We start from the raw sequence: 13,658 nt of genomic DNA, 5'->3' as shown, positions 1-13,658 counted from the left end.
ATAAAAAACCTGGGATGGTAAGTAATAAGGACAAAGGGAGGTAGCTAGAAGGATCATTAATCACAGTGCTATAGAATAACTGTATCAATCTACTCTCCAAGTGGCTGCTGTTGCATTTGCCCCTAGGTGAAAGCCATGAGTTCGATTTTCTGGGGATATATACTGGGATATATACTGCCAGGCACTCCTAGGGCAGGGGCTTGGGCCAGAAAGAGAAATGGGACCATATTCCAGCTAACTTCCATCTGTCATAAGAAGGATGAAAATGTAATTTGTTGTCTAATCTGGGACACTTTTGAGTAAAAGCAAACACTGTTAATAATTATGACAGGATAAGAAGTGTAATCTGTGACAGTCCCAGGCAATCCAGGACATTATTTCCTTGGTCATAGGGATGGAGACCACCTGAATGCAGAAAGCAAGCTCCCTATGGCCCCTGAAGGAAACCCCACTTGGCCACAAAATCTCTCCTCTCTACCCAAGGACTGCACAGGTTACCAAGAAAACAAGGAATTTCATGAGCTCACACACTCCAGCTACCAAAATAGGTCAATCTGAATCAGAGATTATCAGTGTGAAAAGATGACCAAGAATTTCCAAACATTTGAGTAAAATCAACAAAGTGAAAACCACACATAGAAACAAAAGAAATTTCCTATGAGAAAACAGAATTAATGCAGGAAAGGGATGATCCATATGAATTTATGATATCCCTAAAGCAAGAATAAGCTGCTATTTTTAAAAGAAGCAATTTAAGTTCCGGAAATTAAAAAAACAAAATAAAACTGCCCCTCCCTCAGGATTGCCAGACTTAGCAAATAAAAATAAAGGACACTCATTCAACTAAATTCTAATGATTTCTAATTGCATATGTACTTTGAGTAAAAGAAAAATATTGTATGGGGTGTACTTAAGCTAAAATTACTTTTTGTTTTTCTGAAATCAATTCTAAGTATCTAAATTTCATACATTTTCCTTTAATTATGTTTTCTTTGGCTGTCCTTAATATTTTTTTTAAAAGAAGAATTTGCTTATAAAATTTCCTGCATTTTCAGTGTATGGTCCATTTCCATAACACAGCTTTTCAGCGGTCAATTTATTTTATTCTTTTATCCATTCATTAATGAGAAAAATAAGTTCAACTTGCAACAGGAACACAGGCTGGCATAAAGATAACAACTTTGAGAATTGCTCTTCTAATCTGTGTTTTGAACAAAACACATAATATCCTATTTCAGGCATAGCTTGCTTTTCCATAGTTCAGGATTTTGCCTCCATTTCTTAATCAATAACTTTTAAAAGTTATTGTCCACTGACATAAAAGAGTATTGTCATCAATTTTTATTCCCTTTTCTGCACACTATGATTCCACTTGTTCCTGTGAGAGAAAATAAGTAAATACTTTTCTAGAGAAGTATAAATGATTTTAAAATCCATGAAGTAAAGAAACTTGAATAGCTCAGTAACTACAGAAAAAGTGGCAAATGAGCAAAGGTCTTTCTCCATGAACAGATAATTTTCTTAGGTGATTTTGAAAGATTGTTTTTCAAATCTTCAGGGAAGAGGTATCATATTTAACTTTATAGAATATAGAAAAAGATGAAAAATTTGAACTTTCTTCTACAGGATAGAATATTCCTGGTAAGAAAATTAGACAAAGTTGGGCCTCCCCTGTTGGCGCAGCGGTTGAGCGCTGGGCTGCGAAGCTGCCCGCAGCCTCTGCAGTGCCAGCTCGATCCCTGGCCACCGGTGAGGGTCCCACATGGCACACAGACCTCTCCTGCCGTGCCTGCTGCTCCCCTCAGCAGTGTATTTCATCAGTCTGCCTGTTCTGCTCTCTGCTCTGGCTCTGGTGAATTCTCTCACCCTCCTGCACTTCTGACTGTACCCAGTGCTTGTATGAATAAATAAATAAATCTTTAAAAAAAAAAAGAAAATTAGACAAAGTTGTGCATGCACACACCCCCTTATTAACCTGTCTTCTACATCAAAGCAAGCACAAAAATATTAAATAAATAACTGAATAATGCGATACTTTAAGGTTATATACTATAACTAAGAACAGGTTATTTAAAATGCAAGTGTGTTTTAATATTCAGGAATACATTAAAATAGTGTGCTATCTTAAAGAAGAAAATAATAAGTTATCTAAACAAAGAGAGGAAAAGGATTTGGATAAAATTCAAGATCTACCCTCATTTGACCACAACAAAAGCATACCTTTTAAAAAATTAGTAAAAGAAGATTTCCATAACTTAATTAAAGGCATTTATCAGAAATCAGTAAGAGGCATTCTATTTAATGGTTAACTACTGAGGAGATTTTATCTGAAAGGAGAAATGAGAACAAGAAGCTATCACTGCTATTTTTCAATGTTGTTTTCAAGATGCTAGCTATTGCAATATTTTCTTATTTTCATAAAAGCAATGGCTTTATTCAAAATTTATTTCCTCCTAATGTAGATATGTACAGTCATGCAAACAAAATTACAGTTGCCTGTTTTGTATGCAAACACAGAGGCTTTTAGAAAACAGAAGGATGCAGCTGCTTGCATCTTGTCACTCTATCAATAACATGTATTCAGACAACTAAAGACTGCTTCCTCTCATTCATAACAGTATTATAATTATTTTAAATAATCAATCACCTAAGAAATTATATCTAGGATTGAAACTCCAGACTTTTCTTTTGTTCACCAATTGAAATACATTTTAAAAAATTAGTTTATTTTTAATTGAGGCAATATTTGGAAACCCCCACCAGATATTGCCATCATAGTGTACCCACCACCAAATCACCCACAGTCCACAACAATAGTCCATAGACCTTCTTCCCCTCTTTGTTTTTACTTCTCCCTGTAACAGTATTGTTTTTTTTTAACTAGGAGTTATCAATATTAAGATGGAAGAGGCAATACTGTCAGTGTTTGCTGGAAATAATGCAAGAAGTGAAATACATGAGCCACTGGCATGAATAAAATTCTGTTAGGTGATAAAAGACAAACTTATAAAAGCAAATATTCTGTTTATATACAAGTGATAATTAAATAGAAAATGCAATGCAAAGGACTCCCCAGTGGTGCAGCGGTTGAGCACTGGGCTGCGAAGCTGCCTGCAGCCTCTGCAGCGCCGGTTCAATCCCTGGCCTGCCAGGGAGGGTACCACATGGCGCAAAGTCCTCTCCTGCTGTGCCCCCTGTTCCCTTCAGCAGTGTACTTCGTCAATCTGCCTGTTCTGTTCCCTGCTTTGACTTTGGTGAATTCTCTCACCCGCCTGCGCTTCTGACTGTACCCAGTGCTTGTATAAATAAATAAATAAATCTTTAAAAAAAAAAAAAAGAAAATACAATGCAAAAGGAGCACAACTATATGACAACAAATGTATAAAACATACAATAATGAATTGAGCAAGGAATATTTAAAATATGCACAAAAAAAGCAACAAAGCTTTACTGAAACTATAAAAGAAGACCAAAAAAAACCAAAATGTGACTTCCACATGTGAAAAATCAATGTTGTTAAGGTGTCAGTTCTCCTTATCTTAATTTAGAAATAAAATGTGATCCCAATTAAAATATCAACTGGATTATTAAAAATATGTTATCTGTTTATTAGTTAAGGCTATAGATTACATATATATACAAATATAAATACATGCATGTACATGGAACTAAGTATGTAATAGAATTGTCACTTAAAATAAGTTGGAAACAGATTCATAGCTTAGTAAATGGTAATAAAACAACATGCTACCCCTTTGGGCAAGACAAGTCAGGATTTTACCTTGCATATAGGCATAAGATCACTTTTAGGAAGGAAATTCAAGAGTATCAGAAATACACTCTAAAATATTTATCCCTTTTGATTCATCCACTTCTTTTCTAGGCATTTACTCTTCAGAAATATTTGAGTAACAGCAATCAAAAAAGATAAACTCATGCCATTTGCAGCAACATGGATGGAGCTGGAAGGGATCATGCTCAGTGAAATAAGCCAGAAAGAAAGAAAAAATACCGGATGGTCTCACTCATAGCAGGAATTTAGAAAACCGAAATAAGGGATCAGGAAAAAGACTAATTATGATAAAGTAAAAGTCAAAATCAACAGGCAACTATAAGCCAGAGACACACTGTGGGGTGGTTTGCGGGGGGAGAAGGAAGTAGTATCAAAACAAGGGTGGTGGGAATTTTACAGGCAGGGACTATAACCAAGATGACAATGCATACATTGTACAAAAATGAAAAATGATGTAAAAAATATATAAAATAAAAAAAGAACCAAAAAATATCTATTTACTTGCTTGTCTTCCCTATAGGTTAGTAAAGTGTTTAGTGGATTCCATGGTAGAATAATCTCGTCAAATAAATAAAATAAATTAATTAATGGAAAATGTAACAAACAAATAAAAATGAGAAAGAAAAAAGAAATATTTGAGTAGGGGCACAAAGATATTTGCAGTATTCTTTATGACATTGGGACAACCTGTATGAAAAATAAGAGAACGTATTACATGGATTATAATAAACTTTTACCATACTACTCTTTAGTCTTTGGGGAAAAAAAAGTGGGGGGAGGTAGGAGGTAGGTTCTCAACATAATCTTAAGTAAGGTAACACAAATTGCTTAACACTAGTTAACATGAGTTTTTAAAGTGTCCCAGCCTCTGTTGAAGTGATTATTGATTAATTTTCAAAACAATACTAGGGCGTATGTTCTGATCTTATTTCCATTTTATAGTTTAGAAAATATTGGCATTGTAATATCCATGGCTTCCAAAGGTAACTGAGTTAAGTGATGGAGCTGGGATCTGAATTGAGGGGCACTGCCTGAAGCCCAGGCTCCTCAATGCTGTGCTGTACTGGCTCTGCGCGTGGTATGGCACCGTTTTTGTTAAAAAAAAAAAAAAAAAAAAAAAAAAAGGAAATTTGGCTGTATTTGTATGTGCTTTCCTTAAAGACACATGAAAAGATACCCCAAATTGCAACAGTGGTTACCCCACCTAGTGGTGATAGATCATTAAGGAGAGCCATTGTTCTGTATGATCTTTTTCAATAAACATACGGTCTTTGTAGCAATACAATCCCAAAGTAAAAGTCTAAGTTTGTTGCTATTCGTCAAAGTGATCTATAGTTACAAGGCAATTATTAAGATTTTATTTCTAGTTGAGCAATGTTAAACTTAGCATATATATCCATAAGGCTTAAGTGTTCTTACTTCTCCACCATAGGTTTCTTCTCTTTTTTTTAAATCACAGTTTTAACCTTTCCCTTAAACTTTGCTTATGTTTTTAACTTGGGAAACTCACAGTCTCTTTAAACACAGCTCCTCAATAGTAGTTATTAATAAATATTTTTAGTGGCATGTTATGATTTTTGTTCCTAATGAAAAGAAGTTAATATTAATAATACAAAACTAATCTATCATCTCTGAGTCCAAGTTATAAAATAACATTGTTGAATTTTAGAGCTTATAAGCTTTTCCTGGCTTTGAGAAATTAGTTTTAATTTGAGCTGTTAGAAGTCTACTGGGTATTGTCTTTTTCTTGTTTTTAAAGAATATTGTATTTGAAAGACAAAGATTTTGCTTCCAATTAAGAGCACATCTTTTGCATTTGAGAGAAATCTGGAGCCTCTGGAACATACTGTGAAAATCCAGTGCACTTAGCAACTAAAAGAGTGGGCTGTGAGTGTGTGGAGCCTAGCGACATTAAGAAATCAATTTGCAAAGAGGAGGTTTGAAATTTGCAGACTCTTTTCAAGGTGTCATGAAGAGGTGTTGAAGCCACAAAGTGATTAGAAAATGACATGCATTCCATTGCTTGTATAATATTCGGGACCTTAAATTTTCCTGCTCTCTATACGTGTCTGCTGTGTCATCTTTTTCTTTTATTACAAGACATGAACTTCATGCATTGTGGACACATGTATAAGAGAAAAACTCTTGGCAATCATATCCATCTCTTGTAATCTTACCCCCCCCCCCCCTTGAAGTCCTTTCTCCTTTCGGTTCTAGTCACTTCAAAAAGATGAATATCTTATAGTGCTCAGAGACCTGAGAAATAAGGATACTTTCTCTTGTAAGGTGAAGGCAATATAAAAACGCCCCAGTGTTGTAAGATAGTTCCAAAAGAACAGAAAGCAAGAGAGCTGTATATTTAAGAAGACATAAAAATAGAGTGAAGGAAACTCATGGCAAAAGAAGTTCCAACTTTTGTGAAGAAGGAAACGAAACTAACAGACAAGTCCAAAAATGAACCTGTTGTCTACCTTCCTGTCTAAATCAAGGCCTCACACTTCAGAACATTGGGAAATAAATTTGATTGCTTATACTTCTCTCCCAAGGTGTGAATTTATTCTGAGGATACCCAGAAATACTAGCACAGAAGCAGCTGGGCCTCTGGGAGGGAATAGACTCAGGACTAGAAACCCCCTCAACTAACCTAGGCAAATATTCTTGCCTCTGCCTTTGCTTTTCTGAGACATCTTGCTGCTCCCTCCTGAGAACAATTTTCTCTGCTTCTCCAAGCTCATGCAGACTTGAGCACTTTATTTTTTTTTAAAGATTTATTTTATTTATTTATGCATACAAGAACTGGGTGCAGGTCAGAGGTGTGAGAAGATTCACCAGAGACAGAGTAGGGAGCAGAACAGACAGCTTTACTGAAATTCACTGCTGAGGGGAACAGTGGGTGAGACAGGAGAGGTCTGCTGCGCCATGTGGGTTAACTCCCTGGCTGGGGATCAAACTCATGTTGCAGTGGCTGCCAATAGCTTCATAGTGCTGAGATTTAACCCCTTGCACCATGAGGGAGGCCCCAGACTTGAGCACTTAACATCCATTCCATTATGCTCAGCAGAACCTCAGTGTCAGTTTCCCTAAGAGAAAACAATCTGATTGGTCTAGCCAGGTCCAGTGTTCACCCCTGGTTCAGTCAACCGTGTCTGGGGACAAGATCACATGGTCCTACAAAATTCTTGGTGCCTGAGGAATGAGTTTTGGAGTATAAAAGGTTTGCACGATTGGTTGCTCATCCCAATGTTGCATCTCAAGCTCATGTCATCTCATAGAACCCCCACTTTGAATATTAACATTGTTAGAATTCTTTAAGTTGCTCATATTTGAAGACATATTAATTTTCAAGTCTTTATCTTCTATGTTTATAATCTATTTTTTGTTTTTTCATTCATTCACTCAACAAGTATTTGTGAAGTGACTACTAAGTATCAGACACTGTTCTAAGCACCTGGGAATACAATTCACACACACATGTACACACACACACACATTCCTTGGTCTCACTTTCAATTTCTATCAATTTTTCTCTGTTAATGTTTCACTCTTTCGTTCATTCAACCACAGCCCTGATTCAGGACCATTGTGATGGATCCTATGGGTTAATGAAATCATAGTCAAGAAGTTAGAGATTTATATTACTGATTAACTTGAAAGTGTCTGTTAATGTTGGAAGTAGAACAAGTGTTTCAAAGGACCTGAAAATGTTTGAAAAAATACATATAGTTTCTGTTTATTCCTGAAACATATAAAGAAAGAGAATTCTAGATACACCTGCAAGCCTGTGAATAAAGAATATATTATTTCATATATTTTGTATGGGTTGATGATATTACCTGGGGTATAGAATTTTAGGAAATGCCTTAGGTGATGTGTGTGTGTCTCTGATTGGCTAATTGTGAATTGGGATGAACATATGCATGTAGGTAAGTACACTGAGGCAGACTATAAAGCCGTGTTTTAGTCTATTTCTTGTGAAATGATTACCTGGGAGAATTGAAGCATTATCTGCTTCTTTCCTGCAGGTGCTTCTCATTTGCTTTTCCTCTTCTTTATATGTACTTATATATTGTACTTCATCTGTCATTTTCTGCAGTTTATTGCTTGAGAAATTTAGTTTCTCTTCTCACCACAGGAATATTGCTATGTTCTAGAGATCAAAGTCACAGGATAATTATGGAGTAACATCTAAAACAGGGTTGGCAAACTATGGCTTGTAGATCAAATGCAGTGTGTTACACATTTTTGTAAATAAAAGTTTTATTGGCACACAGTCACATTCATTTGTTTACTATTGTCTGTGACTTTGAGGGGCTACAAAGGCAGAACTGAGTAGTGGCAACAGAGATCTGACATCTGAAAGGCCTAAAACTTTTACTATCTGGCCTAAACAGAAAAAAAGTTTGTCAGCCATGTTATAAGAAATTAAATTACTTGAAGATATTTGGGGGGAAGATGTAATGAAATTTGGGACTTTCAAAAGTTTTGCTATACTTTAGTGTAGGCAAAAGCCAGCAGAAAATCACTTTGTTTTCTCTATGAGTGTGTGTGTGTGTGTGTTTGTGTGTGTGTGTGTGTGTGTGTGTGTGTGTTGGGGAGGAAGGTGGTGTTGGTAGGGATGGATAGGGTCTCATGACAAATTGGTTAGATCTGTTCTTGTTTACTCCTAACAGAATTTCCAACAATTCTATATTTTCTTCCACATTTTAAAATAAATGTATGGTGTGCTGTGAATACTGTATTGGCAATAAATCTAATAGTGGGTAGGGAGGTGGTTACTGTGCCTCACCCACAGGAATTGTTTAATTGTTCCATGCCTCACAGTAGGACTCTAGAAATCTTTGTTTTGGCCACAGGATGAGAGCAATTATTAAAGAGAAGAGGGAAGAGAACTTGCAGATGACTTTTCAAGCCACATAAATTTGTGGAAGATAATTGTTAAAAAAGAAAATGACAGACCAGGAATGGAGATGTTTTATGCTATCCCCACCAAGACTTGATAGCTAACTTAACTGCAGTTTCAAGCCTCGCCAGGAATGTAGACCAATGAGTTAGTATAGAATTTTCTGGTTAGCAGCTATGCAGTAACCTTTTTCATTTCCTTAAGGAAAATGTGTCAATCTGTCACAAGACCCTTAACCATTCTCTATAGATAGATTACCTAAGCCTGAACTAATTCCTTCTTGCCTTATCTTGCTTTGTTGTACCCATAAGAACCTTTCCTTTTGAATAGCCTTTTGCAGCACTTTTCTACTTGCTAGATGGTCTGATGTCAGATTCTTAAATCACTTAATGAAGCCAATTAAATCTTTAAAATTAACTCGATTGAATTTTGTTTAACAACATATAAGTGAAAAATCTGGAAATTGACTCACTTAAAGCCAGACATTTCCACACCCTTGGGAAGTCATGATGTGTTCCTAGGGCGGGGAGGACCCCAGGCTAAATCCTGGATGTCAGGAATTCCAGAATTAAAGGCAATGGAAACCATAGTGCCAATATCGAGATGTTTGAGTTGGCATTTTGAAATTTAGATTTGCATTTTGAAAGATCATTCTGGTCACTTGGAAGAGTGGGCTGTAGTGACACCAGATTGTAGGCAGATGAACTGGTTAGGAGGCTTTTGCAGAAACCTCAATGAAGGAGCATGAAGGCCTGAGCTAAAGTTGAGACGGTGAAGGAGCCACTCTGGGTCCTGATAGGAGTAGAGCCCTGATGATGTCTGAATTGCCTTTGGAGTCATTCTTCTTTCATCTTGAACAATAGCTCCTGATTTCTGTTGAAATGGGTAACCCATACTCAACTCTACCAAATGGTCAATTGGCCACGCCCTTAATGTTTTCCTCCAAACATGAGTTCTCATATTTCACAATATGAAAAAACTAAGAATGTCCTAATCTTAAAATTCTACTTCCTGTTCTTCCTGTTTGTTTGACAATCATGACCTGAAGTCATTTCTCTCTTCTTACATCTTACTAGAAGTAGTCAGGAGTCAAGCCTCACCTTAACATTTCATTTAGAAGAGTCTCAACTAAATATTCATCTTCTTCATCCACAGGATTTATCTGCTATGAAACAGTATACTATAAACACGATTCAGTCAGGTTGGCTGTCACCTCATCACAAGACTGGCCTTCTCTCCATTGTCCAATAACATGTTCCTATTTTCTGTTTGAGACCTCATCAAAATTCCATGTCTACCAAAATTCTTTCCAGGATTACTTAGGTATTTTCTCAAGATTGAGGCTTTCTCTGCAGTTCTGCTCCTTTCTTTCTGAGCCCTCACTAGAATCACTCTCAAAGTCCACTTCTGCCAATTTAGGGTTTTGGTAGCACGTACCTTGAAACTCTTCCAGTCTCTACTTGTTAACCGGTTGATAAGCCACTTTCATAGTTTAAGGTACTTGTACATGTCTCAATACCAACATTTGTACTAGTCAGGGTTCTCCAGAAAAACAGAACCAACAGATTATTTATAAAGAATTTAATGCATAGATTAATAACAGTTATGTATATAGTATAATAATTACACGTATAATAGTTATGCAAATATAATTGTAAGGACTTGATGCATGGGATTATAGAGGCAAAGGATCCTTGTAATCTGCTGTCTGCAGCCTGTAGAAACAGGAAAGTCAGTGATGTAATTGGTTCAAAAGCCTAACATTAGTCTAAGTCCAGGAACCAGGAGTGCTGATGTCCCAGGCAGGAGACTGGCTGTGTTAGCTCAAGCACAGAGCAAATTCACCTTCCCTCTGCTTCCTCTAAGCACTGTATCACCCACCTCCATTTGTGAGGATGATCTTTATTCTTTTACCCATTCAATTGCTAATTACTCTTAGAGTAATTGCTAAATACTCTTTAGACACACCCAGAGAAAATGTGGGCATCCCTTAGCTCAGTTATATGGACACTTAAAATTAACCCTCACCTATCCTTTCTCACTTTCCTTTTCTTTCATTCTGCTTTTAGGGACTTAACATTAGCAGTAAGGCACTAGCATTTAAACTTTCCACGAAAACTGTTTATTTTCTTTTTTTAAATTGAGGTAAGTGTTTTTACAACTTCTGTTTTAGAGGTATAGTTCTCCCCCTTCGGGTGTTGTCACCACACCACACCCACCAACCAAGCTCCCAGAGTTCACCACCATTGTCTGTTGTGCTCCCTCCCCTCCTTGTTCTTGTGCCACCTGGTAGCCCCAGTTCTTGGATCAGATCTCTAGGGTCAAACTCTTTTTTTTTGTTTGTTTGTTTTTTTTAAAGAACCTGGGATAACACAGTAGGTGTGAACAGTAAAAAGTGAGCCCTCAGGATAGGATTTTACAGTTGAATCATCTACTGTCTGAGAACAATAAGGAGCCAATTGTGATGGTAGGGGAAACAATACTAAGCCTTGACATGCAGTGATTTCATCCATTGTTAAATTGTGATGAGGTACAGGTAGACAGCAATGTTGGGAGATCAAACAGGTATCCTGCTTAGTCAACATGAAGGCAACATTAATTATAGGGATATGGTGTGGCGTCTTTGGGAGGCATTGGCTCTCATGACATATATATATACACACACATACACACACTCATATACACATATATACGTATATATTATGTGTCACATGTATTTCTTATGGCAGTTCACCGACAACTTGTCATGTTCTAAAACTCAAGTGCCTTTATTGCATCTCAGGGCAACTGCAGGGTAGACATACCTGAAAACCAGGCCCCAGATCTGAATATATGATAGAAAATCCAAGAAAAGAATGGGATCCAGAGATCTGAAATGAAGATATTTAGGTAAACAAGCTCAAGAATTTTGAGCTCCTAAATTCCTCTGAGCCCTCCAGACAGCAGAAATAGCCCAGAACGCTTGCCAGAGAAAAACAGTCTCTGTTGCCTGGGGGGGATATACAATGTCCTAATCTGAAGCAGGTGCTTTTCAAGATGATTCTTGTTTTTCTCAAGATAGGCCCCCAACACCCTTCATTGGCTCCTGGCTAAAAACTAAAGTCAGGTTTTAGCACAGGCCAAGCAGGAAAATACAAGTTCTATTCTGGGAAAAAATCACCCACCTGCCAAAGGAATGGCAGGATCTGGCCAACAGGTATTACCTGACACTGAGGGGAACATGAATAGGAGACTATCTTGAGTGTGTTAGACAGAATAAGAAGCTGGATACAGTAGAATTCATTGATATGGGGTACTCACCCATGATTCAGGGTTCCTAATACTTAACAAAGTAGCTTTGGAAGCATGGATCTAATTATGTTCTACATCAATGAAACAGAGATGGCAGAACTTCCTTGGTATCCTGTGGATGAAGATTCCTAAGGCTCAGGGGTGCGGGACTGTTAGAGTGGATTTATTATCTATGTCCTGGGAACCCACTAGCTGTCTCTATGTTCTGTGTGATGGGCAGAGGATATTAGCTTCACTGAGGAAGGTGGCAAAGAGTTGAACGTCAGCATCTTTGGAGAAGCTTTATTATTTCTACTTTCCGCAGGCCAAGGTTGATAGTGGAGGATTCTGCCATGAAATTTAACTTCATATTAATAGCCGGGGTGATATCATTCTCAAAGACAAAGGCCAGAAGGTTAACTTAGGCCGGCATGGGGTGTAATGGCCATCATGGACAGCCAGGCCAGTGTGACAACCAGCGTGCCTTTCCCTATAGCCCTATCTGATGTTGGCTAGAGGATCACATATACAGGTCAAGATGGATGATCAGACAACAAGAGTGTTGCTCAATAGCTGTAGCTGGAAAACTCAAGAAATGTTGATCAAAAGTCTGATATCAGTTGCTGTCATGGAAAATTGTGATCTCTCATCCCTCACCTAGTTTCCAGAACTCAGGCAGTTCACAAACCTAGAGAGCCTTTGATTAAAGAGGAGACTTAATATCTAGCATAATTCTAACATTGGAACCCTGAGAGGTAGCATCAGAGTTCTTAGGGGTGGAAGGGCCAAGTGGAAGCATCAGAAACCAATCACAATGAAGTGTCAAACTGGAACATAGCACTCCTGGAGAATCAGATACCTGTTCAAGCAGCAAAGGCTTGGGAGGTGCAAGGATGTTACTATCCCAAACTGTGCACCAGTGGTGAGAATTTTGGGTTTGGAAACACATACTTTCACCTGCTCTGGATAATGTTGCTGGTGTCTTTATTTACATGCTGACTGCGATGAATTTCACTCATGACCTGTAATAGTAAACCTGTTGAATTCACCCAAGTGGTGTCTTTCTGAGTCTATCACTCTAAGTCTGTGATTGTTGTTTATCAATATGGTGTTCACACAGTAGGCCATACGTCACAAATGTTTTCCCCAGTGTGTGACTTATTTTTCAACTTTTGTCGTGATATTTTTCATCTTTCTAATAGTTTGTCTTAATGTATTCAAGTCAATCAATATTTTCTTTTTTACTTTCAGAGTTTTTAGGAAAGTCTTTACCTTGAGAACATAAATATTCTCTTAGTATTTGTTCTGCTACTTCTATAATGATTATACTTACATTAATATAAATATATATTGCACATATTATATCATGTTGTAAACAGGTTATATAAACTACTTATTACTTGGTGACTCTCTTTTTACTTTATTTGATTAGAGTTTGATTTCCTATTGATCCTGCCTTAGTATCTGTCCATAGTTTTAGTTTGGCTCTTCTGTCTCATTGCTGACCATGTATAATCATTGTGAAGATTCCTGCAGCTGAGATCAGATATAACCTTCTTCATTCCATTACACCTTTTATTCTGCCATAACAGTTTTCCTTCTAAAATACATAAAATACAGACTGGATCATGTTCTTCTCTTCTTAGAAACTTCCAATGGTTCCCAAGCAAATAGTTATATTCACAAACATTTATA

This window comes from Talpa europaea (genome assembly GCF_964194135.1).
Source record: "Talpa europaea genome assembly, chromosome: 15".
NCBI classification, from domain to species: Eukaryota; Metazoa; Chordata; class Mammalia; order Eulipotyphla; family Talpidae; genus Talpa; species Talpa europaea.
Note: the sequence above shows the minus strand (reverse complement) of the source record.